Raw genomic sequence first — 26,991 nt, forward strand, 5'->3', positions numbered from 1 at the left:
GTCTGCACCTTTTGAAAATAAGGATGTGTTTATGTATTATCTTTATAACAAAAATATTAAAAATCAGTGACATCTAGTTTCTAATAATGAGTCTGCTGAGAATGATCTCAGAGAGGAAAAATAAAGATAAATAATGAAAGTCATTTCTTACCTGACTGCTCTTAGTTCTACATCTTAAAAGAGAAACTCATGTTTCTTTTTCAGGAAGTCAATTCCTACAAACAGAATCTCAGACCTGTTTTTCTTTTACTTTTGTTTGAGCAATTTTACCTTACTGATTCGTCTGCATATCTGTATGCATACAGATATGCACATATTAAACATAGAAAACCACCATTTTATAGGTTGACAGTTTAATATCAGCAATTTTGTATGGTCCATCCCTATAAAACATTAAACTAACATCAAAATTAAAGTAGTATTACTTCCATCTCTTCATTTCTAGGGAAAAAAAAAAAACCCAGATATCCTATTTCTTTCTCTAAACATCTAAAATTTATAGCCCTTATGTCTTTAATTCATACATAACGATATTAAGAAAATTTCCAATTTAACCTTTCAAAATTAAAATTTTATGAACTTGTAAAATAATCAAGCTTCAAGATTTTTTTTAAAAAATTTGGTTTCCTGAACTCCTCTGACTGTTCTGTTTTCTACCCACCTTAGCTACTCACTCCTGTGGTTATAACTGAGGTAAACATCTCCCATCTTTCCAATTTATTACCTTCAGTATCCTGACTCCTACAGTCTTTCTATCCAAATGGGATTTCCAATCCATTGATTCTTTTTATCTCACCCACTGAATACTCTTCCTTCTCTCCTTACTCCATTTAATTCCACTGATGTTTACTATATTCATTTCCTTCAATTCTCACAAAATTGTCTTGGTCTTTTTTTTCCTTTCTCATAGTCCTTTGGCTAAACCACAATGCAGATTAAATACAATTTTCAGCCTAATTCATGCCTGCATCCAAGCAGCTGAAAATGACTGGAGAAAAACACATAACCATTCTGACTGACTCCACTTTCAATTTATGACCATATACCTCAGGTGGATTCTTAGTGCTTCTTGTCATTCATAATGTTTACTTAGTCCATTCATTCTCCACTATCACTAGCTAATATTTCACACTGATTCTTTTTCTTCAAACTTCAAACATTTCCTTGCCTACCCTCACTCCCCAGTTGATAACTTTGCTTCCCAATTCACTGAAAATAATGGAAGCAATCAGTAAGGAGCATTTGCTAACAAGCACCCCTATATCTACTGCCTACTGGTATTTTTACCCATTTAACCTACCTTTCTGCCTGTTCCTATCAGTGAACTCTGTTCTTTTCTAAAGCCAGTCTCTCCACATGCACACTTGATTACATTCTCTCCAAGGATACACACCCAGCCCTTCCTCTCTCTATCTTCTGATTCGTCAATTTTTCTATCTTTCCAGGATCACTGCTACTGGTATAAAAGCATGTTGTTTTCATCATATTAACACAAAACAAAGAAAATTTTTCTCTAGACCTCACTTTCCACGACAACCCCTGCCCCACTTCTCTCCTTTCCTTTACTGAAAAACTCCATGCAAGAGTAGTCTATATTCATTCTCTCCAAGTTTCCTCTTCTAAAGTCTCTTCTTCACTAAAGTGAAGTCTCTTCTTCACTCTTCTAAAGTGAAGTGAAAGTTGTTCAGTCGTGTCCGACTCTTTGCAACCCCATAGACTAAACAGCCCATGGAATTTTCCAGGCCAGAATACTGGAGTGGGTACCCTTCCCTTCTCCAGGTGATCTTCCCAACCCAGGGATCAAACCCAGGTCTCCCACATTGCAGGCAGATTCTTAACCAACTGAGCCACAAGGGAAGCCCTTCCTGTAACTTTCTTTTAAACTCTCTTCTATCAGGCTTTAGTTCCTGCTCCTCACCAAACCAATCTCATGAAGGTTCTAATGACTTCCACATGCTAAATACATCTCTGCTCTCATTTTATCTGTTTTATCATCATTTGACAGAATTCATCTTGCCTTTCTTCCTCATACAAATCCTTCAGGTGACTTTCAGGAGACCACAGCCTCATAAGTTTTCTCTTGCCTTAATTTTTCTCATCTCTTCTTTCCTTCATTCTCAATGACATGATGATCTCATCCACTTCATGATTTTTAAATATCATCTGCTCACAGATGAATCCCAGATTTATATCTTTGGCTCCGGCCTCTCTCCTGAATACCAGACTCATATATCTAACTTGTCCTGCTACATCTCCACTTGGATTTCTAAAAGATATCTCATGTTTAACATACTCAAGACTGCCTTTTAGAGTCTTGGAGAATACTGTAAATAATACTATACTATCTCTGTATGGTGACAGATGGTAACTAGACTTAACATGATGATCATTTGGCAATGTATAGAAATACTGAATCACTGTGTTGTTCACCTGAAACCAACGGTGTTGTAGGTCAATTATACTTCCTTTTGCAAGAAGGACTAAATTTTAGATATGCCTCCCAAATCTAGTCTGGAGGATCCTTTCTACCCTTCTCCATGGGAGCGGATTTTATATTTCCAGTTGCTTAAACCAAAAACTTTGAAATCATCCTTGACTTCTCTATTGTTTCACACATCCAGTTCAGGTTATTAATGGTTCACCAATAATTTTCATAGGGGGAAAAAATACAACATTTAATTAAAAGTGAAAAAAACATGTGCCTACTATATAATCAAAATTTTAGCATATCAGAACTCTTTTTGTTATAAAGTAAGAAAATAGCATTTTCTTTTTGCTACTGGCTTCAAAGCAAATTAGATTAAAGCAATCACTGTATTGATTTGTCAATATGTATAAAAAATCATTTTAACCCTGTACTTTGAGGTGGATTACATTTTTTAAGGAAGTGAGCAACAATGTCATAAATTTTATGTACAAATATGTTCTTCACAGTGTTACTTATATTCATTTTAGAAAATTTTAATAATAGAGAACAGTATAAAGAAGAAAGTAAAAGTGATCAAACTTGTCAGCAGTTTGGTTTACTTATCTGTTAATTAGCAAATTAATTTACTTAATATATCACCTGAATTTCTCCATACCATTGAATATTCTTCAAAAGGCAGTATTTAAATTATTATATTGCATACCATTTGGGAAGAGGTTGGGCCACACGCAGAAAATAATAACAGTAGTTCAAACAAAATATGTTTATTTTTCTCACACACAAAAGAAGTCCAGAGGTTGATGCTGCTCCTGCTGCTAAGTCGCTTCAGTCGTGTCCAACTCTGTGCGACCCCAGAGACGACAGCCCACCAGGCTCCCCCGTCCCGGGATTCTCCAGGCAAGAACACTGGAGCGGGTTGCCATTTCCTTCTCCAATTCAGAGGTTGATAGTTCAAGTCTAAAGTTAGTAGAGCAGCTCTATAAAGTCTGTAAACTCCCAAATAGAGACATAGTTTGAAGCTATGAGGGTTTAAGGGAAAGAAAAAAGAGCTTTTGGATCTGCCTGCAATGGAGTAGCTCATTTAATAGAATCAGGCTGTCTTTGCCATTTCTGAGATGTTGCTTTCAGTCTTACCAACCAAGATGGCCCCTAAAGCTCCAATCATCACATGTATATACCAGAGAACGAGTCGGTCAATTGGTAGAAGATACACAAGGCCTCTCTGAAGTACCATAGAAAACTGTGTTTATACCTCATTGGCAAGATCTTAGTCATACCAGTTTAAGGTACTCTGAGAAATGTCTTATTAGCTACTTGTTTGCTTCCAATTTCTAATTGGAATTCTGTTACAAAGTGAGAAAACAGGAATAGACTAAAGGAAGGAGCTAATAATATGTGCCTCAAAGAGCTTTATGTGTAAAGATTAACTTATGTAACAAAAGCCCTGTTTTTTAAATATGTTGCTTTCTTCCAAATTTTCGTTTTCATACTAAAAATATATTACTATGTAACATGTGAAAGTAGCTCAGTCCTGTCCAACTCCTAGTGACACCATGGACTGTAGCCTGCCAGGCTCCTTTGGCCATGGAATTATCCAGACAAGAATACTGGAGTGGGTAGCTCTTCCCTTCTCCAGGGGATCTTCCCAACTCAGGGAGTGAACTCAGGTCTCCCACATTGCAGGCGAATTCTCACCATCTGAGCCACCAAGAAGGCACATACACAAGTGCCGACTCTAAACATGGACATCTCCAGATGATCAGTACTACAATCAGCATTTTAGTATTTAGTAAATACTAAATAAACACTAAAAATACTACTAAATAAGAAAAACTAAAGAATACTAAATAAATTTAGTATTTTTTCAATACTAAAGAATATAAATCAAAGATTATATTCTTTGCAGTCAAAATGGAGAAGCTGTATACAGTCAGCAAAAACAAGACCAGGAACGGACTGTGGCTCATATCATGAACTCTTTATTGCCAAACTCAGACTTAAATTGAAGAAAAGTAGGGACAACCACTAGGCCATTCAGGTGTGACCTAAATCAATCCCTAATGATTATACAGTGGAAGTGACAAATAGATTCAAGGGATTAGATGTGACTGAGTGCCTGAAGAACTATGGACAGAAGTTCATAACGTTGTACAGGAGGTGGTGATCCAAATCATCCCCAAGAAAAAGAAATGCAAAAAGCCAAAATAGTTGTCTGAGAAGGGCTTACAAATAGCTAAGCAAAGAAGAGAAGTGAAAAGCAAAGGAGAAAAGGAAAAATGTACCCATCTGAATGCAGAGTTCCAAGGAATAACAGGGAGAGATAAGAAAGCCTTCCTAAGTAATAAATGCAAAGAAATAGAAGAAAACAAAAGAATGGGAAAAACTAAAGATCTCTTCAAGAAAATCAGAGATACCAAGGGAACATTTTATGCAAAGATGGGCACAAAAGGGACAGAAATGGTACAGACCTAACAGAAGCAGAAGATATTAAGAAGAGGTGGCAAGAATACAAAGAAGAACTATACAAAAAAGATCTTCACGACCCAGATGATCACAATGCTATGATCACCCACCTAGAGCCAGACATCCTGAAATGCAAAGACAACTGTGCCTTAGGAAGAAGCATCACTATGAACAAAGCTAGTGGAGGTGATGGAATTGCAGTTAAGCTATTTCAAATCCTAACAAATGATGCGGTTAAAGTTCTACACTCAATATGCCAGCAAATTTGGAAAACTCAGCAGTGGACACAGGACTGGAAAAGATCAGTTTTCACTCCAGTTACAAAGACAGGCAATGCCAAAGAATGTTCAAATTACCTCACAGTTGTACTCATCTCACACACTAGCAAAGTAATGCTAAAAATTCTCCAAGCAAGGCTTCAATAGTACATAAACCGAGAACTTCCAGATATTTAAGCTGGAATTAGAAAGGGCAGAGGAACCAGAGATCAAATTGCCAACATCCATCGGATCATAGAAAAAGCAAGAGAATTCCAGAAAAGCATCTACTTCTGCTTCATTGACTAGGCAAAGCCGTTGACTATGTAGATCACAACAAACTGTGGAAAATTCTTAAAGAGATGAGAATACAAGACCACCTAACCTGCCTCCAGATATATCTGCATGCAGGTCAAGAAGCAAGAGTTAAAACTGGACATGGAAAACAGACTGGTTCCAAGTAGGGAAAGGTGTATGTCAAGGCTATATATTGTCACTTTGCTAATTTAACTTATATTCAGAGTACATCATGAGAAATGCTGGGCTGGATGAAGCACAAGCTGGAATCAAGATTGCCGGGAGAAATATTAATATCCTCAGATAGGCAGATGACACCACCCTTATGGCAGAAAGCCAAGAAGAACTAAAGAGCCTCTTGATGAAAGTAAAGAGGAGAGTGAAAAAGCTGGCTTAAAATTCAACATTCAGAAAACTAAGATCATGGCATCTGGTCCCATCACTTCATGGCAAATAGATGGGGAAACGATGCAAATAGTGAAAGACTTTATTTTGGGGGGCTCCAAAATCACTGTAGATGGTGACTGAAGCCATGGAATTGAAAGATGCTTGCTCCTTGGAAGAAAAGCTATGAGCAACCTAGACAGCATATTAAAAAGCAGAGACATTACTTTGCCAACAAAGGTCTGTCTAGTCAAAGCTGTGGTTTTCCCAGTAGTCATGTATGGATGTGAGAGTTGGACTATAAAGAAAGCTGAGCACCAAAGAATTGATGCTTCATTACTTGTATATTACAGGACATACTTTCATCAGGGAAAAATTAAAATAAAAAAATACTAATTTTTTTACTAATAATATTTTAGTATTAATAGTAAATAATATAGTAAATTATAGTAAATAATAGTATTATTATAGTAAATAATATTTACTATTTTTTTTTACTAAAATTTAAAAAATACTAATTTTTTTTGTGGATGATGTAACAACAACAACAAAAAAAACAATGTGAAAACAAAAACTGCAGTTCCAATTACATGGCTGAAATCTTAATTCAGAGCTCATTGGAAAGTTCTATTATTCAAATTTTATACAAATGCCTAAATTTGATCTGTCTTGTTCCTAGTAATACAGCCTGTCATGAACATAAGTGGTTCCTTCCATGATACACTGCTTCTCTGGAGCAGGGTTTGATGTTTCCAGCTATATGACATGAGCCACTACCCTTGATTTTGACCAAGTTTGAAGAAATATTTAGTTCTCATTAAGCTCTTTTCACAGGTGAAATAGTGCATTATATTACTAACTCATCACTTCTCTAAAGAGCTGTGATTTTTTTTTTTAATATTTAGAGACTGGAATTTCTAATGATAAATGTGAAGTCAACACATCACCGTGTGCTTTAGAGCTGGCCACTTGGGAAAGTTCTCATTACAGAGTGACAGCCAGAGGCCATTTTCCCTGTTAAACCCAGATGAAAACTAAGCTACTTTGATCCAATCCTTTTGAAAAGATAAGACTAGTGTTATGGTTAAAGCCTTAGCTGACATATTTCAAATAGGACCATAGTTTTGAAGCTATTGGGTTTAAGAGAAAGAACAAAGCGCTTCTGAATCTGCCTGGAATGGAGTAGCTCATTTAATGGAATAAACTGCATGGAACCTACACTTTTCTCATCAAATGAGACATCCTTTACTTTTACCGGACAGGTTTAATTGCTTGAGCCACTTGGTTAGAATATTTTTCAAGCTAATTACTTGTCAGCTATCATTAGAAACATTAATGGCACTTTAAAAATCACTTATTCCTCAAAGCTTCCTTTGTGGACTATGTCACAAAATGACATACAGTTACTGACCCACAACTAATGTTCCAGGGAACTGGTGAGGGGGAAGGGTAGTATAACCCAGCCACAGGAAACTGTAAACAGTTTATGTCATGCAAAAGTGTTAGACTTGGGGTGTTAGCCCTGCCTAGTATCCTCCCCTCCCTCACCAGGCCCTCAACTCTCCCTGGTGGCTACAGGAGCTGTAAAATCCACAGGGAAGTTTTCATTCCTCTTTTCCAGACAGGGCTGTGCCCCCAATCCTTTGATTAACTCTGACCCCAGGAGTGGATTAATCATCAAGGTAATAAAGCTTAAGCTTTAGGGCTTCTCAGCTCATTGTCATTCATAATTTTATATTTCTAATAGTGTTCCACTCAGCACTGTATAACTTTAAGGCCATATAAAACCTGGATTTACTTAGGAGATTCATAAGTATGATGTAAAAATAAAACTAAAGTGAAGGTTTTGCTCTTTTAAGTCTATATTAGAGTCACAAGAACTCTGATCCACACTGCACATATAAAGGCACTACTAGAAAACCTCTTCTCAAACACATTATTGAAAGGATTATCCTAGCCCAGCCCTGTCATTCCTTTGCTCCATGTTTTGCATTTTTATAACAATTGTAACTAATCAATATTGCACAAAACATATATTTTCTTACTCCCCATTTGTAAAATGAGCTCCAAATGAGTATGTTTTCATCACAGAATTACAGCATCTAGAATAGTGGTCACTATATAAGTTTCAGTTCAGATCAGTCACTCAGTCATGTCTGACTCTTTGTGACCCCATGGACTGCAGCACATCAGGCTTCCCTGTCCATCACCAACTCCCAGATTTGCTCAAACTCATGTCCATCAAGGCAGTGATGCCATCCTACCATCTCATCCTCTGTTTTGCCCTTCTCTTCCTGCCTTCAATCTTTCCCAGCATCAGGGGTTTTTCTGAAGAGTCAGTTCTTCACATCAGGTGGTCAAAGTATTGGAGGTTCAGCTTCAGTCTTTCCAATGCATATTCAGGATTGATTACCTTTGCAAAAGTGAAAGTCGCTCACTCATATCCAGCTCTTTGCAACCCCGTGGACTGCACAGTACATAGAATTCTCCAGGCCAGAATATTGGAGTGGGTAGCCTTTCCCTTCTCCAGGGTATCTTCCCAGCCCAGGGTTCGAACCCAGGTCTCCTGCATTACAGGTGGATTCTTTACCAGCTGAGCCACAAGGGAAGCCCATTAGATTGACAGATGTGATCTCCTTGGTGTCCAAGGGACTCTCAAGAGTCTTCTCCAACACCACAGTTCAAAAGCATCAATTCTTTGGCACTCAGCTTTCTTCATGGTCCAATTCTCATATTTGTACATCAGTTCAGTTCAGTTCAGTCACTCAGTCCTGTCCAACTCTTTGTGATCCCATGGACTGCAGCACACCAGGCTTCCCTGTCCATCACCAACTCTCAGCGTTTACTCAAACTCATGTCCATTGAGTCAGTGATGCCATCAAACCATCTCATCCTCTGTCTTCCCCTTCTCCTCCCACCTTCAATCTTTCCCAGCATCAGTGTTTTTCCCAATGAGTTAGTTCTTCCCATCAGGTAGCCAAAGTATTGGAGTTTCAGCTTCAGCATCAGTCCTTCCAATGAATATTCAGGGATGATTTTCTTTAGGATGGACTGGTTGGATCTCCCTGCTGTCCAAAGAACTCTCATGAGTCTTCTCCAACACCACAGTACAAAAGCATCAAATTCTTCAGTGTTCAGCTTTCTTTATGGTCCAAGTCTCACATTGACAAATGACTATTGGAAAAACCATAGCTTTGAATAGATGGACCTTTATAGGTAAAGTAATGGCTCTGCTTTTTCATATGCTGTCTACTTGGTCATAGCTTTTCTTCCAAGGAGCAAGTGGGTTTTAATTTCATGGCTGCAGTCACCATCTGCAGTGATTTTGGAGCCCAAGAAATGAAGTCTCTCACCATTTCCATTGTTTTGCCATCTATTTGTCATAACTGCAAGGAGATCCAACCAGTCCATTCTGAAGGAGATCAGCCCTGGGATTTCCTTGGAAGGAATAATGCTAAAGCTGAAACTCCAGTACTTTGGCCACCTCATGCAAAGAGTTGACTCATTGGAAAAGACTCTGATGCTGGGAGGGATTGGGGGCAGGAGGAAAAGGAGACAACAAAGGATGAGATGGCTGGATGGCATCACTGACTCGATGGACATGAGTCTGAGTGAACTCTGGGAGTTGGTGATGGACAGGGAGGCCTGGCGTGCTGCAGTTCATGGGGTCGCAAAGAGTCGGACACGACTGAACGACTGAACTCAACTGAACTGAACTGAATGGGACCGGATGCCATGATTTTAGTTTCTTGAATGTTGAGTTTTAAGTCAGATTTTTCACTCTCCTCTTTCACTTTCATCAAGAAGCTCTTTAGTTCCTCTTCACTTTCTGCCATAAGGGTGGTGTCATCTGCATATCTGAAGTTACTGATATTTCTCCAGGCAATCTTTTTTTTTTAACATTCTTTTTTTTTTTTTAATTTTATTTTTAAACTTTACAAAATTGTATTAGCTTTGCCAAATATCAAAATGAATCCGCCACAGGTATACATGTGTTCCCCATCCTGAACCCTCCTCCCTCCTCCCTCCCCATACCATCCCTCTGGGTCGTCCCAGTGCACTAGGCCCAAGCATCCAGTATCATGCATTGAACCTGGACTGGCAACTCGTTTCATACATGATATTATACATGTTTCAATGCCATTCTCCAGGCAATCTTGATTCCAGCTTGTGCTTCACCCAGCCCAGCTTTTCGCATGATGTACTTTGCTGCTGCTAAGTCACTTCAGTCATGTCCGACTCTGTGCCATCCCATAGACGGCAGCCCACTAGACTCCTCTGTCCCTGGGATTCTCCAGGCAAGAACACTGGAGTGGGTTGCCATTTCCTTCTCCAGTGCATGAAAGTGAAAAATGAAAGTGAAGTCACTCAGTCGTGCCCGACTCTAAAGCAACCCCATGGACTGCAGCCCACCAGGCTCCTCTGTCCATGGGAGTCTCCAGGCAAGAGTACTGGAGTGGGGTGCCATTGTGTACTCTGCATAGAAGTTAAATAAGCAGGGTGACAATATACAGCTTTGATGTACTCCTTTCCTAATTTGGAACCAGTCCATTGTTCCAAGTCTGATTCTGTTACTTCATGACCTGCATACAGATTTCTCAGGAAGCAGGTAAGGTGGTCTTGTGTTCCCATCTCTTTAAGAATTTTCCACAGTTTGGTGTGATTCACAGTCAATGGATTTAACGTAGTCAATGAAGCAAAAGTGGACATTTTTCTGGAATTCTCTTTTCCTACGATCCAGAAAATGTTGGTAATTTGATTTCTGGTTCCTCTGCCTTTTCTAAATCCAGCTTGAACATCTGGAAATTCTTGGTTCACATACTGTTGAAGCCTTGCTTGGAGAATTTTGAGCATTACTTTGCTAGCATGTGAAATGAAGTGAAAGTTGCTCAGTCATGTCCAACTCTTTGCAACCCCATGGACTATACATTTCATGGAATTCTCAAGGCCAGAATACTAGAGTGGGCAGCCTTTCCATTCTCCAGAGGATCTTCCAAACACAGGGATCCAACCCAGGTCTCCCACATTGCAGGCAGAGTCTTTATCAGTTGAGCCACAGGGAAGCCCAAGAATACAGGAGTGAGTAGCCTATCCACCAGGTGGATGGATGCGAGGGCTTGTCTGCCATCCCCGATGCAACCGGCCAGTGTCCCCAGCCCTGCTCCCTCGCTCACCAAGGTGAGCAGGCCCACGATGGAGGTCACCCCCTGGTTCCCTCCTGGACCAAGTATGGAAGGTTAGCTGTCCTCACTGCAGGTTGGGCTGGTCGGCCAGCCCCCGGTGATCACCTTCCCCCTCCCTCACCTTCTGAGTTTCATGCTGGCTAGCATGTGAGATGAGTGCAATTGTGCAGTAGTTTGAGCATTCTTTGGCATTGCCTTTCTTTTGGATTGGAATGAAAACTGATCTTTTCCAGTCTTGTGACCACTGTTGAGTTTTACAAATTTTCTGGCATATTGAGTGCAGCACTTTCACAGCATCATCTTTTAGGATTTGAACCAGCTCAACAGGAATTCCATCACCTCCACTAGCTTTGTTCGTAGTGATGCTTCCAAAGGCCCACTTGTCTTCACACTCCAAGATGTCTGGCTCTAGGTGAGTGATCATACCATCGTGGTTATCTCAGTCATGAATATTTTTTTGTATGGTTCTTCTGTGTATTCTTGCCACCTCTTCTTAACATCTTCAGCTTCTGTTAGGTCCATACTGTTTCTATCCTTTATTGTGCCCATATTTGCATGAAATATTACCTTGGTATTTCTAATTTTCTTTTTATTTTTAATTTATTTATTTTAATTGGAAGCTAATACTTTACAATATTGTAGTGGTTTTGCCATACATTCCCATGAATCAGCTGTCTTGCCCGTTCTTTTGTTTTCATTTATTTCTTTGCATTGATTACTTAGGAAGGCTTTCTTATCTCTCTTTGCTATTCTTTGGAACTCTGCATTCAAATGGATATATCTTTCCTTTTCTCCTTTGCCTTTCGCTTCTCTTCTTTTCTCAGCTATTTGTAAGGCCTCCTCAGGCTTCTTGCATTTCTTCTTCTTGGGGATGGTTTTGATCACTGCCTCCTGTACAACATTACAAATCTCTGTCCATATTTCCTCAGGCACTCTATGTATCAGATCTAATCCCTTGAATCTGTCACTTCCACTGTATAATTTAAGGGATTTACTCAAATTTAAGTACCATATATTAATAAAGCATGTTAGTCACTCAGTTCTTTCCAACTCTGCAACCCCATGGACTGTAGCCTGCCAGACTCCTCTGTCCATGGAATTCTCCAACCAAGAATACTGGAGTAGGTAGCCATTCCCTTATCCAGAGGATCTTCCTGATCAAGGGATGTAACCCATGTCTCCTGCATTGCAGGCAGACTATTACTGTCTGAGCCACCAAAAATAACTTAATGTCTAAACAAGAACATGAATAAAAGCAAGTATTATTAATAATTAGAAATATCAACTGTAGACTGCCAGTTTCAGGAAACTGGCATCAAAGTCACCCAACCATAAGCGAGTATTGAATTTAATGCCCCTAAGCAAGAGGATGTGAGAGAAAATGACTATATCAGATAGACCCCTCCTTACTTATGTTGCCCTAGTGTATGTGTTTGTGTGTGTGCGTGCATGCACACGCACATGTGCTCATGCACACACTTAATAGCATCTGACTCCTTGCAACACATGGACTGTAGCCCACTAGGCTCCTCTGTCCAAGGGATTTCCCAGGCAAGAATACTGAAGTGGGTTGCCATTCCCTTTTCCAGGGGATCTTCCCGACCCAGGGATCGAACCATGTCTCCTGCATTGGCAGGAGGATTCTTTATCACTGAGCCACCTGGGAAGCCCATGTTACCCTAGAATCCAGCCTAAATCATGCTTTCTTCTGAGGATGGTAGGAAATCTTTTATTGGGAAACTTTCTTTAATCTCTCCCATTGCTGCAGTAAATCAGTGTTCTTATTCAGGAGCTATTTCCTACCACCACTATCCCAATCCTACCAGGGAATAATTGGCAGTATCTAAAGACATTTTTTGTAGTTACAACTAGGAGGTACCATGAGCCTCTAATGGGTAGAGGCCAGGGATTCAGCTAAAGATCCTATAAGGCCAAATACAACCTGCAACCCCAACAAAAAATTATTCAGCCTAAAACATCAGTAGTGTTAAGATCAAGAAACTATCAAGTAACCAAAGAAAAAATGGCCCAAGAAACGATTATTCCTGTTCAGTTCCATCTTTAATCACATTCTTCCCAATAAATAATCCACTCCTTACTATTGTTACATAAGTAAGTATTCTTGAGGGCTCTTTTTTGACTTTGACTCAGATCACAGCTGCTCCTTTTCTCCTTCTTTGACAAGGAAGAAAAGGGTTCTTGAGGGAATAGGTGAGGATGTAAGGAAAGAGTAGTTTGCAAAGACAGGAAAGTTTGGGAATATGCCAAAATATGGAGATCTCCTCAAGGAACCTGGAGCATATTGAATACAGAATGATCAACAAATACTACACCATACTGTTATTTATATAATAATAGAAATTTTGCCTAATAATAATAATAATGTATTATGTAAGCTCAAAAATGCCTATTAGGCTTAAGAGTTTTACTGTGCATAACCTCATTTGATCCTCAAATAAACATTCAGATATTATGATTCATTGGAACAAAAGTGCCAAAGGAGTGTGATTTGCCCAAGATTATTTATTTCAGTTCAGTTCAGTTCAGTTCAGTTGCTCAGTCGTGTCCGACTCTTTGTGACCCCATGAATCGCAGCACGCCAGGCCTCCCTGTCCATCACCAACTCCCGGAGTTCACTCAGACTCATGTCCATCGAGTCAGTGATGCCATCCAGCCATCTCATCCTGTCGTCCCCTTCTCCTCCTGCCCCCAATCCCTCACAGCATCAGGGTCTTTTCCAATGAGTCAACTCTTCACATGAGGTGGCCAAAGTACTGGAGTTTCAGCTTTAGCATACAAAGGGCCAAATTTTGGTAATGAATCAAAGAATAAGAAGGGGGGTTGGTGGGGGCTGAATAATAATTTTAACTTTTATCTAGTGTCCAACATGTGCCACATATTCCATGTCCTTTCACTCACTGTTCACAACAACTCCTATGAGGTATCATTATCCCAATTTTATACGTGAGTAAACAAATGCTGTGGTTTACTCATTCTGACCAAGGTTTAAAACACATACCTCACACATCCTATTGAAGACTCCTTCCAGAAAACAACCTTGGTGTCTATTTACATGAACTCCTGTTGCTAATTTTAACTCATTTCTTCAGATTTACTTTTAGCATATCCACAAAATGCAAGGCACAACGCTAGGCCCAGGAGAGGGGGACTGGGGTGGGAGGGGAGGTGCGGGGGGAAAGCCTGGAATAAAACAAAGTGTCTGCCTTAGGGAATTTAATTGCACTGAAAAACAAAACAAAAAACTTGCTTAGATATTCATTTCCTTCTCCCTGGGAACTGAGCCATTACCCAGCCATTCACCCTGAGAGCACCAGCTGGCACATGGTGTTGAGAGGTGTTGGGAAATTACTGCATAACTCTTTACAAATTATTTTTGCTATGTTATGTTGTTTTGAAAATGTTATGAGGTTAAAAAGTGAGGTAAACCCTTTTAGAATTTTTCTAAAAGAATCAGACTGGCTTAGAAAACTAAGTTACTGATAGTGCTGCTGCTCTTTCTTTATGCATATAAACTTTAAAGGAGCCCTAAGCTGAAAGAATAAGAAGAATGAGCCCATCCATTTAAAATGTGAATAATCAAGGTAACCTGAGGTAAGAGCACAAGAACAGACAAGGAAAAAAGAGTATAAATTTTTAGCAAAAAGAGGAACCACATAATCCTATCATATAATCAATTATTTTTAGGAATTGACCTGCCATCCAAAGAACAAGACACATATTATCAAAAAAAAAAAAAAAAAAAGCCCTCAGTTCTTTGCCTTGCTTGAATCATGTAGAAGGAAACAGAATAGGCTGTCAATCTAAACCATAAGTCTAAAATCTAGTTAGAATTCTGATTGAATTCATTTATGTGCCCATTACGTGCATACTATCTGAACTAAAGAAATGCATCAAGAGTCAAATATGGTTAAGTATTATGATGTTAAGGTGGGTAGGACAGAAAGGGAGGGAAGATTCTATTTTTGATGAGGTGCTAATAGAAAGACTCTCAGATAAAGTAACATTTCAACAGAGACTTAAAGGAAGGAGTGAGCCATGTTAAACACAGGGACAAAGAGTGTTCCCAGATAAAGACCAGATCATGCAAAGGGTCTAGAGTGGCAGCTGTCCTGGAGTACTGAAGGAAAGCAAAGAAGTCAGTGTGGTGAGAATACATTTTGCCAAGGAGGAAAACAGAATGAGATAAACTCAGAAAGGCAGGACTGGGGACAGATCACATAAGGCCTTGAAAGCCAGGGTAAGGGCAGAGTGAGATGAAATGCCATTGGAGGATTTTGCAAACAGAAGTAATATGATCTAGTAAAATTTACAAAAAAATAACCCTGGTTACCGCACAGAAATAGGTTTTATGGAACATGGATAGAATCAAGGGACTGGTTAGCCTACTTTGTCATTGGTGGAGAGCAGTGTGGTAAGGAGACATATTTCAAAATCACAGCATTTAGGACTGGGATAGATGGAATGTGGGATGTGAGAGCAAGAGAAGAATCAAGAATTTAGGATCTTTGAATTAGGCAACTGGCAGAAAGAATTGTATTTACCGAAATGAGAAAGACTTCTGGAGGAAGGAAATTCGACAGTCTTTGCTGTGTAACATTTGAGATGTCTAATTAGCATCTAAGTGCAGATGTAAAGTAGAAAACTGAATAGGTGAATCTGAGGCTTGTGACTGAGACCAGGGATACTCATGTCAAACTGGAACTCACCAGGGAATAGATGCTTTCTAAATTGCACTCATCTCACACTCTTTTGGAAAAGAGTTCCAAAAAAACTTCTATTTCTGCTTTATTGACTATGCCAAAGCCTTTGACTGTGTGGATCACAATAAACTGTGGAAAATTCTGAAAGAGATGGGAATACCAGACCACCTGATCTGCCTCTTGAGAAACCTCTATACAGGTCAGGAAGCAACAATTAGAACTGGACATGGAACAACAGACTGGTTCCAAATAGGAAAAGGAGTACATCAAGGCTGTATATTGTCACCCTGCTTATTTAACTTATATGCAGAGTACACAATGGCACCCCACTCCAGTAAGCAGGGTGACAATACACAGCCTTGACATGCACCTTTCCCAATTTGGAACCAGTCTGCTGTTCCATGTCCAATTCTAACTCTTGCTTCTTGACCTGCATACAGATATATCTGGAGGCAGATAACATGGTCTGGTACTCCCATCTCTTTAAGAATTTTCCACAGTTTGTTGTGATCTACATAGTCAAAGGCTTTGGCCTAGTCAATAAAGCAGAAGTAGAATGATGCTGTTAAAGTGCTGCACTCAATATGCCAGCAAGTTTGGAAAACTCAGCAGTGGACACAGGACTGGAAAAGGTCAGTTTTCATTCCAATCTCAAAAAAAGGCCATGCCAAAGAATGTTCAAACTACTGCACAATTGCACTCATCTCACACCCTAGCAAAGTAATACTCAAAATTCTCCAAGCAAGGCTTCCACAGTAAGTGAATCATGAACTTCCAGATGTTAAGACGGATTTAGAAAAGGCAGAGAAACCAGAGATCAAATTGCCAGCATCCAATGGATCATCAAAAAAGCAAAAGAGTTTCAGAAAGACATCTACTTCTGCTTTATTAATGTTTGGGAAGTGGAGTAAAATCTAGCAAAAGGGTGAAGAACAGGGTGGTTTGAAGAAAATTGAAAGATCAAAGAAGAAAGTTTTTCCAGAAAGAAGGAAGGATGAACAGTATCAGTGCTCCTAAGTAAGATGGATTGGGTACTGGGTTTGAAACAAACAGACTATTAGAGACAGTGATAAGAGCAGGTCCTGTTGAGTGCTGGAGACAAAATACTCATTGAAGTGGGATAAATGAACAACAGAAGTGGGGAAGATTGTGATAGCTGTTTTGAGGAGTTTTTCTCCAAGAAGAGCAGTAGAGATGAAACAGGGGATGAGGAAAGATGGGGACGTCAAATGAGTTCTTTTTTTTTTTTTCTTATGAGACTATTACACATGAAGATTGTGACTCCTAAACTAAAATCCACAATTTCTCAAGCTGATTCATGTATCTTTCCTGCATGAACTTGTCCATCAATAAGGGTAGCATCTGTGGGTGATCATCTGACCCCTGACATCTGCCTCTCTTTAAATATCCTTTCCTTCATTCATTTTACTCATTCATTCACCAACAAATGTTTTATTCAGCGCTTATAAAATGGATGTATAGTACTAGGCACTGAAGATAAAGGGTTAAAAAAATTACCAAGTTCCTGTCCTCATTGAGCATATAGTTTGGCATAGAAGATTAACACTAAACTAGAGCAAAGCTGGGCTTCCCTGATGATTCATATAGTAAAGAATACACCTGCATTGTAGGAGACCTGGGTTGATCCCTGGGTTGGGAAGATCCCCTGGAGGAGGTCATGGCAACATATTCCAGTATTCTTGCCTGGAGCATCCCCATGAACAGAGGAGCCTGGCAGGCTACAGTCCATGCGGTGGCAAAGAGCTGGACATGACTGAGCAAGTAAGCACAGCACAGAGCAAAACTAGTTATGAAAGAGGAGCATAGGGACTTCTTTGAAATAGTCTCCTACCAGGAGATGGGGTGGAGCAGTAAATCAAGCAAGACCAGCCCCTGAGAAGACCTAAAGAATGAGTCTCAACCAGCCAAATAAAGGAAAGAGGCTAATGAGAAGAAGATCAGCAGCAAAGGAAAAATTTTGCCAGAAGTTATGAAGCTAGAGAGAGCTTAGCTTATTGAGAGAAGCAAACAAACCCCATGTAATATAGACAGACTGAAGGGGCAGAGCAAGAAGTGGGGCTAGGACAAGTCAGGCGCACAACCCTAAGGGGCTTCACTAACCATATTGAGCAGTTAGAGGTTTAAACAAAGACAGATATAAGCAGGTTTAAGATTTTATATCAGCCTTCTGACAAATACTTTTCTACCTCAATGCCTTCACACATGTTTTTCCTCTCTGTCTGAAACAATATTTTCCCAATTTTAATAACTGATTTATTACTATCCTTGAGGTCTCAGTTTTAAACACCTTGTTTAATGTTAGACACAATATTTTTATTCACAGATATCTTTTCAAAATATCTATCATAACTTGTTAACTATGACTTACGTCTATGGGGTCGCGGAGTCAGACACGACTGAAGTGACTTAGCAGCCGCAGCAACTCTCATATTTATTCTCTGCTTCTTCCACTCAGCTGTAAGCTCAATGAAGTCAGGGCTCTGTATGTCTTGTTCGCCACCATGTTCAGAGCTTTTGGCACATAGTGGCACTCAAAAAATAAGTTTAAATGTATGTGCATCTATTGAATATAGTCATAGAAGAAGAAGGAAAAATCAAAAGTGATGTCACACTTTCTAAATTGAACAACAGGAAAATTAGAATGCATTAAGAAGCAAGTTTTAAAAGAAAATGATGCTAGTTTTTAATATGCTGGATCTGAAGACACTAGGAGAAAAATGAGGGAAAACTGGGCTGAAAGCAAAGATTTCAGAGTATTTGGCATATAAGTAAAATAGCTAGCCATGAAAGCAGATAAGCATGACCTGTGGATGAAGTGCAGGGGGTGAGAATGGGTGTTGGGGTAGTGGAGAACCTAAACCAAATCAGTATCTGAGAGGGGAAAAAAAGGCAATGAAGTATCTGGCAAGCAGTGCTAATAATTAGAGAGACACACCAGGAAAATGTGGTGTTGTGAAAAATGATAGTATGGAGTGGCAGATGGTCTGAAGTCATCAAAGTAAAGGACAAAAGCACCCACTGAACTCGGAGATGCAGAGGTCTTTGGTAACCAGAGGTGGGAGCAGTTTGTATGGACAGAGGAGTGCTGGTTGAGGAGTGAGTGAATGGGAAGTGTAATCAATTCTTTTAGGTGACAGCTGTAAGAATTTTGTGTGAACAGTGAATGTTCATGGATTGGAGGGTTGATTAGCTTGTTTTGTTTTATTTTTTAGGATTGGTGATAACAGAGCATATGTAAATCCTGAAGGGAAGAAACTTGAGAGAGAGGAAGATAGTGAAGGTTAAGGATGTTCAGTACCACCAAGTCCCCTGATGGAGGTCTGAAGGACAGATAGACATGTTAGCCTTACACAGAAAAAGAAGTATCTATGCCACAGGAGGAGAGGAAAGAAGAATGGTCAAGATGCAGGTAGATTTGCAGAGTTGATGATGGATGTTGATGGAGCTACTACCCTATGGCTTCTAATATGTCTTTGAAATAAGTCAGTATAAATATTTGCCAACTACATCTCCTAAGGTCTCCATGACCCCAGATTGTCCCCCTGCAAATCAATCCTTCTTATTGCCACTGAATTGTCTATAAAGCTAGTTATACCACTCTATCTCCATCCTTCTTACTCTGTTTTCATAAATGTATTAACCTTCTATGTTAACCAATATAATCGACAGCATATTGTTAACTATTCTTGCTTTGTGGAACATTAGCTTATTAATTTTATCTTTGCTGGTGCCTAGTCGAGAACCTGACACATAATAATTGCTCAGTAAAGGTTTCATTGAGGAAATGTAAACAAAATGTGTCACAATTCATTGTTCAGCTTGGTCAATAGGTATATGCCAACATTCTTATGTTTTCTTTAAATCTTGTTCTGAATTATATTTGTCTTTATCATCTAGGAACTGCTTGAAAAAAGTTATGCAGCTAGATTATAATAAACTTAGAAGGTATTTTTTAATATCTACTTATGCAGTAAAGTATCTAGGTCAACCATGCCTGCTAAGGAGATTTAAGATCATGTCTGTTACCCAATGATAACACCGACATCTAGTGGTTATTAATCTGATTTTTGGTCATCTATTTTATTCCCTCAAAGGACAAAGCTTGTATTAAAGGTTTAAGTACTGTATCAGCACGAGCTCATAAATCACAGCTATTGTCGGACAAATTCAGAAAAATACATTTGGGATATAGGGTACTTTTTAAAGAAATCAGGTTATATAAAGAAATAGGAGACATGTAGCTAGAAAATGAGCTGTCCAAGGTCCTGACGGAGGATCCAACTCTGGTTCTCATAGCGTTTTCTGTAGACTGTAGTTCTTGAGTCCTTAAGAAGTATTACTCATTTACAACACAGATTCTCTAGTCAAATAAATGCCAACCTTTTTCCTTGACTATCACTCCCTTCATCCCCTCTCTCTGCTTTTAATCTCCATAGCGCTTTGCACGTTTATTTGTTATTTTTTACCTTATATGCTTATTTGTTACTATCTGTGTCCCCCACTTGAATGTGAGCTCCATAGGGGCAAGGATTTTTACATGTTTTTTTTTCAAGAAACCTTGGCCTATAATAAAAATCCAATGAAATATTTATGATTGACAAATAAATTTGAGAAACACTGAATTAAACAAAGTTAAATAAAATTATCTACTGTAGGAATTCTCAAGGCCATTAAAATGCTAATAAATTACTAATTCCAAAGAGAGGCATATAGCATTTCTCAAATATCCTTCCTCCTTCTCATCCCTACCCACCCTCTTTATACTATAAGATTTATGTTCTGCTGAATACATCTTGGCAAAGGCTGGTCTGACTCACGGGCCTAAGACTCCAATTTATTCACATTAAATACTGTGGTTCCTGCCATACCCTATCGTACTCATATTTCAAATTAACACACCATGTAATACTCAGGATACACTAAATTGAAAATACAGAGAACAAACTGTACCTTTGATGGTGAGTCAAATAATACAGAGAGGACATAAAACCTATTCCAGTGAATAGCCCATGACGGACTATATTTTAAGTGATATTTATGTGAATCCCATCTCCTTTTGAACTCAAGAATTACCAAAATGGAAGTCTGAATTACATCAGAAATACAAGAAGGAAACACAGGCATGATATATAAGAAAGACAAGTTATTTTAACTGCTACTTATTCAAGAAACAAAAATCCTGTATGTCAACCTTGAGGAATAAGCTTACAAGAATATACAACGAAAGACTATGACCTCTTAGCATCTGAGTCCCATTTTACTTTAACAAATCCCTGTCTGTTTTGTTCCATTCTTATTTTAGTAGCTGTATCCAGAATAGAGAGGATCCATTCTGAAAAATGATTGCACAGTATTTTCATCACAGCATGTTTGCCATCTTTCATGGGGAGAACAGGTTGTTCACATAGCCATGCAGTTTGTTAAACCTCAGCAATATTGAGAAATGTGGCATAAAACTAAGGTGGTACTATCCATTACAAGATACAAGCAGAGCCTACACAGCCAAGTTAAATTGCCTATCATCCTTTCACATATTGAGCTAGTCATACAGATATTTCATTACTATTAAAAGCACTGCATATTTAAGAGGCAATTTCTTTGTCATAAAAATATTGAAAAAATAAAATACAACTACAAAAAATAATAACAGCTGCAGGAACTTCCAAAATATGTCTTCTCAGTTGGCAAGAATTAATTATTGTCATTCTAGACTTGATCTCAAAAATCTCCCCAGGAATCCTAGAAAATGGATTGACCAAAAGCAGATCATTTTTTTCCTCAGGAATCCCCTCTTTTAAAATTAGGTGTGTAGCAGTGTGTTCTCCTGGAAAGGACCTGCTTTCAAGATTAGATTCAGGACACCTGTGTTGAAGTTCTAGGTCAACTGCTAACCAGCTGCATAGCCTGGTCAGTTTCCATAGCCTCCTTGACCTGTGCTGTGGCATGCTCATTCACTCAGTTGTGTCTGACAAGTTGTGACCCCATGGACTGCAGCCCCCCAGGCTCCTCTGTCCAGGTAAGAATACTGGAGTGGGTTGCCATTTCCTCGTCCAGAGTATCTTCCCGACCCAGGGATCAAACCTATGTTTCCTCCATCCCCCACATTAGTTGGCAGATTCATTACCACTGAGCCACCTGGGAAGCCCTGCTTTACCTGTATCCTCAACTATAAAATGAGAATTGTAATTCTGGCCCTACCTTCTTCAGTGAGTTGTAATATAAGCAGCATTTGAAAGCATAATTGATGCTTCAAATCATTCAAAACATGATTTGAAAGCAGATACCATTCAAAGTTCTATAGTGATGAGAGAAAGGAAAGAAAGCCTATTTAAGGGAGAACATTAGATTTGCTGCACTGGGATTGAAAGTAAAAGTGAAAGTTTAGTCACTCAGTCCTGTCTGACTCTTTGCTACCTCATGGACTGTAGCTTACCAGGTTCCTCCATCCATCGGATTTTCCATGCAAGAGTACTGGAGTGGGTTGCCATTTCCTTCTCCAGAGGATCTTACCTACCCAGGGATCGAACTCAGGTCTCCCACATTGTAGGCAGGCTCTTTACCATCTGAGCCACCACTGGGATTAGGTAAACAATAATATTGCCACTTGCCATGTCAAATTAATCTGTGAGTGGTCTCAACAGGAATTAGAACTTTCCTATAAGAAGCTGCTATACTTCCTGGATAACTCCTCAGTGCATTAAATAGGCAAATGCTCATAAATGCTCCTTAAATTCTCCTGTGTCCTCCAACACTTAATACACCTACTGGCAATATCAAGATGTCAGTTTAAAGACTATCAAATATAAAGCTCTTCAGTAATTTGGTTTGCAACAACTGAAAAAGATAATCAGTTACCTTGGAAATTTTTTCAAAAACAAAATGGTTACAATATGAGCACATTTCAAGAACAGAGAAAAATAATCTTTTCTCCTTACCCACTCTCACTTTATTCAGCTTGCTCTTTAACAGGGAGCCATGTTCTTCACCCAACACCAACTTTCTCCCTTTTTACACTAATCTTGAGTAAAAGAGACATTACACTTTTCCTACAATACTGAGTACACAGATCTAGCTTTATCTTACTCTGCCTCTGCAAACTTTCTTAGATGGTACCCTCATCCTCAGCTTTCTGCAGCATTTGTGCTTACGTAAACTTGCATTTCTTAACTTCCAAAGCACTTTCCCTAAACTACTTTCATGTCTGGCTCTCTGTCATGAAGCAACATTTTCTCTGAGCAGCCCCAGTTCTTGAACTTCATGGCAATCTGGTCTTCTGTTTGTTACTGACAAGGGTGCAATGTACCTGCTAAACACTATCTCCTTTCTCACAAAAGAAAACAACTAATCAAAAGGGAAGCCACGTGCTTGGCATTTTCTTGGTTTTTCTAAGGGATATTGAGTTCTGGATGAGCGTGACTGAGTATGAGAATGAAGGCTGCAGTTGACATTGAGCCATGGAGACCTTGACACACAGATGGCCCTATTTTTAGGGACCTAGGATACACACAGATGGCCCTGACAGGATTCTTCCTGGTGACAGTGCTTGTGAGAAAGCGCTACATTTGATGGAAGAATGGCAGTTCTAGGCAATGGTTTTGGTGCTGAAGTGACCATCTTTAATTTTCATTATTCCTTGTATAATGCTCAAATTCTTACAGTTTTAACATTTGATGTGTATACTTAATGTTTTCTTACTTTTCATGAACTATAAAGACATCCCTTTAAATTTTTAACTGCTTTTATTGACAATGTAAGTTAAAAAAAAAAAAAGTGTGCTTGCTCTGCAAAAACAGCTCTGAAACTTCAAACCAACACCCTTTATCTCCTGCTCCCCAAAATATGTTTTCTGAGTCCATTCTATGTATATATTCATTCTGGAGGTCCTTGTGAATAAAGATCTAGATGTATCAATGATGCTCATGTTTCAACCAAGAACTGAGATTACCTTTAACTTTGAGTGGTGTGAGAAAGGTGTCTTGAGTGTGATGCATGGAGGGAAGATACTACTCTTACCTGCACTTGAAACCAAGGTAGCAATTAGAAAAGCCATCAGAATGCCCCTTCTCAGCTGTGACCATGCCAGCTCTCTCAATTCCCATCATAAGAGGTGCAGATCAATCTTTGGGGCCCCCAGGTAGCTTTCATATAAAAGAATAGAGCTTTTCCCCTAAAATATAACAGTTGATGTATTAAAAGCTCAGTGAATTTAGTCACTTTTTATCTTTCCCTTTAAATCTGAATGATTGTACTGAGCTTTTAAGGTCTGTGCCAGCTAACTAGGGCATTTTAGTAATCTATTTTTAATATGTACCAACTTCTGTTCTTTTTAGTTCTGCCTTAAGACATACTTTTATCTTTACTGGTATGCAGAGATCATCAAAAAATATAAGTTCTCCATTACATGACAACTCATAATGAGTCTTAATGAAGCTTGGGAACAGCTGTTTAAAAACTCCCGTTGAATAGCTTCCTAAGCAGCATTCACTTACGATAGCCTCTCTGCTGCAACATCGCCTGAATCACAGAACTCACCATACATATAATGAGAAGGGTGAGAATGATATCTTTCTCCAGTTTCATTAGGTAGTTTATTTTAATCAGAATGCTAATACACTATCATGAATTAGTGCATTATGAACCATCAGCTCAATGCTTTTCACTGTTTTAATTATATTCCTTCATGGAGCAGAAAAGAAGTAAATGTTACTATGCAAATTTAAAAACCAAAATTCATGTCCTTCATGAAAATGAGGGTGGGAGACAGAATATAGAACCAAAATTGGAAAAGATACATGTATCCCATTGTTCGTTGCAGAACAAACTTACTTTTTAATTATATTGGAAACACGTTGCAACTGCAAAATATTGAAAATTAAGCTAAGTCCAGTTGATTTCAAATAAGATCCACTATCTGAACTTTAAAGGATTTTAACTTCACTGCATAGGTTAATGTGTGTGAAGAAGTAAAACAAACTTCCATTATGAAGTTAATCTCATTCTTTTTCTCATTTACACTTTTGAATGGAGTCATCTAGCTATCTTAATTTTTCACCCTATGTGTCAAGAGTCTTAGAAGAAAAGTTAGTGGTCATGATACTTCACTATCTTATTTTCTCCCAAGGTCCTCATTACTTCAAATACAGCAGTCCCCCTTTATCTACAGGGATATGTTGCAAGACCCCTAGTAGATAACTGAAATCATGGACAGTATCAATTCCTATATATGTTTTTTTTTTCATATACAAATACAACTGTGATAAAGTTTAATTTATAAATTAGGCATAGTAAGATATTAAAAACAATAACTAATAATAAAGTAGGGTAAGTATAGGCGTATACTATATCAAAAGTAATGTGAATATAGTTTCATTCTCTCTCCAAATATCCTACTGTATAAATGCAATCCATTTTCCATCTTAAAAAAGCACTTATTTACTATGACCCTAACTTTTGCAGTCTATGGAACAAAAGAGCCAAACTAGCATGAATTTTTTTCCTTTCTTTAATTCCATGGATAGAAGATTCATTCTTACCACAGATCATAGCGACCTCAGCATACAGTACTTTTTTCTTTCCTTATTAAGTTGAGAACTTTAACCTTTTCAATTAAAGGAAGCACTTTGGAGAATTTAATCCATTTGTGTTTAAAATAATTACTGATAGGCAGTCAGCTTCTATATTTCTGCACTTTGGGGCCATTATTAAGTGAAATAAGGGCTCCTTGAAGAAGCACTGTAATACCACTGTCAATCTGATAACTGAGATATCTATTAAGTGCCTAACAGGCAGGATATGCTAGAAAAAGGAATGATCCACATCCTGAGCAAGACAGCACAAAATTTGCTCATACTGCTCAGCATGACACACAATTAAAAACTTATGAATTGTTTATTCCTGGAATTTTCCTTTTCATATTTTCAGATCACAGATGATTGCTATTAACAGTAACCAAAGAAAACAAAACTGCAGATGAAAGCGGATTGCTTGTACAGAGTTTTCCATGTATATGTCCTTCTTTTGAAACTCTCACACTAAGCGATTCATTTTATATCAATTACAGCTCTAGTTGAAACCGTTTCCTCTTGCCTTTGGTGGCATAATGATCTGCTTGATGACAAGTACAGAGTGAAGTGGCACCTAGCACAGTGCGTTATACAGTGTCGGCACCGACGGCTTGCTGATCTGCAGAACAAGTCTCTCCAACTCTGACAAGGCATTCACATATTCCTTAAGTCTTCCTTCCCGTCACTTAAATCATTAAGTGGAATTTAATCAACCAACCATATAGGGCTCTGAAGGATTTGCCATATGTGCAACAATAGCATTATGTTCTGGTTAGATATTTGTGAGGCAGTCTGATAAGCATTTACTGTTTATTCACAGTAATATCAACTTACACTGGCATTCCTATCATCCTTACTATTTCACTTTACTATCTTTATTCCTGAAAGTTTTCTGATAACATATTCCAAGGTAAAGGTTTTGCATGTTTATAGAAATGTAGAGATTTTATTTAAAATATGATCACTAAGGTAGATATTTTCCTCTTCTTCTTTGAGTAATCATATGGAAACAACTAAGAGAATAAGAAATAGGCAAAACTAACACAATTATGTAAAATTTAAAAATAAAATTAAAAAAAAATAAAAAATAAATAAAATAAAATAACTATACCTAAAAAAAAAAGAAAAGAAATAGAAACCCGTTGTCTGCCTTTGATTTAATATTTGTAAGTTAAATCACAATTAAGTGAAGTGAAGTCGCTCAGTCGCGCCCGACTCTTTGCAACCCCATGGACTGTAGCCTACCAGGCTCCTTGGTCCAAGGGATTTTCCAGGCAAGAGTACTGGAGTGGGTTGCCATTGCCTTCTCCAGGAGATCTTCCCGACCCAGGGATCGAACCCAGTTCTCCCGCCTTGTAGGCAGACGCTTTACCGTCTGAGCTACCAGGGAATCACAATAAATGAGTGAAAGCTGGAAATAAATCACAATACATGAGTGAAAGCTGGAAAATGTAGAAAAAATACAAAAGAAGTGTAGGAACAATCCCTGAGAATACATCCTTGGCTTCAGGACTCAGAGAAGGGCATCAGAGCACTATTTTCCAAGGCAAGTGACATATACTTGTAAGCAATATCAATAATCTTTCATCTCCACAAATGAAAATTATATATGTGCTGGTAGCAAAATATTTTTTGACAAATTCTATCACTGTCTCTAAAAACAGGGTATAGAAT

The 26,991-nt window shown here is 38.6% G+C and overlaps 1 long non-coding RNA gene across 1 annotated transcript in view; it reads right to left on the minus strand.

Annotated features, from left to right (window-relative positions):
- The window catches only part of LOC129630285 (uncharacterized), a 33,682-nt gene extending 15,406 nt beyond the window's left edge, over positions 1-18,276 (minus strand). The window contains exon 1 of the long non-coding RNA XR_008703630.1: positions 18,123-18,276. This is a non-coding gene — a long non-coding RNA (uncharacterized LOC129630285). The remainder of the gene's footprint in view (positions 1-18,122) is intronic.
- Positions 18,277-26,991: the final 8,715 nt, after the last annotated feature.

The sequence above is a fragment of the Bubalus kerabau genome, chromosome 16, assembly GCF_029407905.1.
Source record: "Bubalus kerabau isolate K-KA32 ecotype Philippines breed swamp buffalo chromosome 16, PCC_UOA_SB_1v2, whole genome shotgun sequence".
Classification (NCBI taxonomy): domain Eukaryota; kingdom Metazoa; phylum Chordata; class Mammalia; order Artiodactyla; family Bovidae; genus Bubalus; species Bubalus kerabau.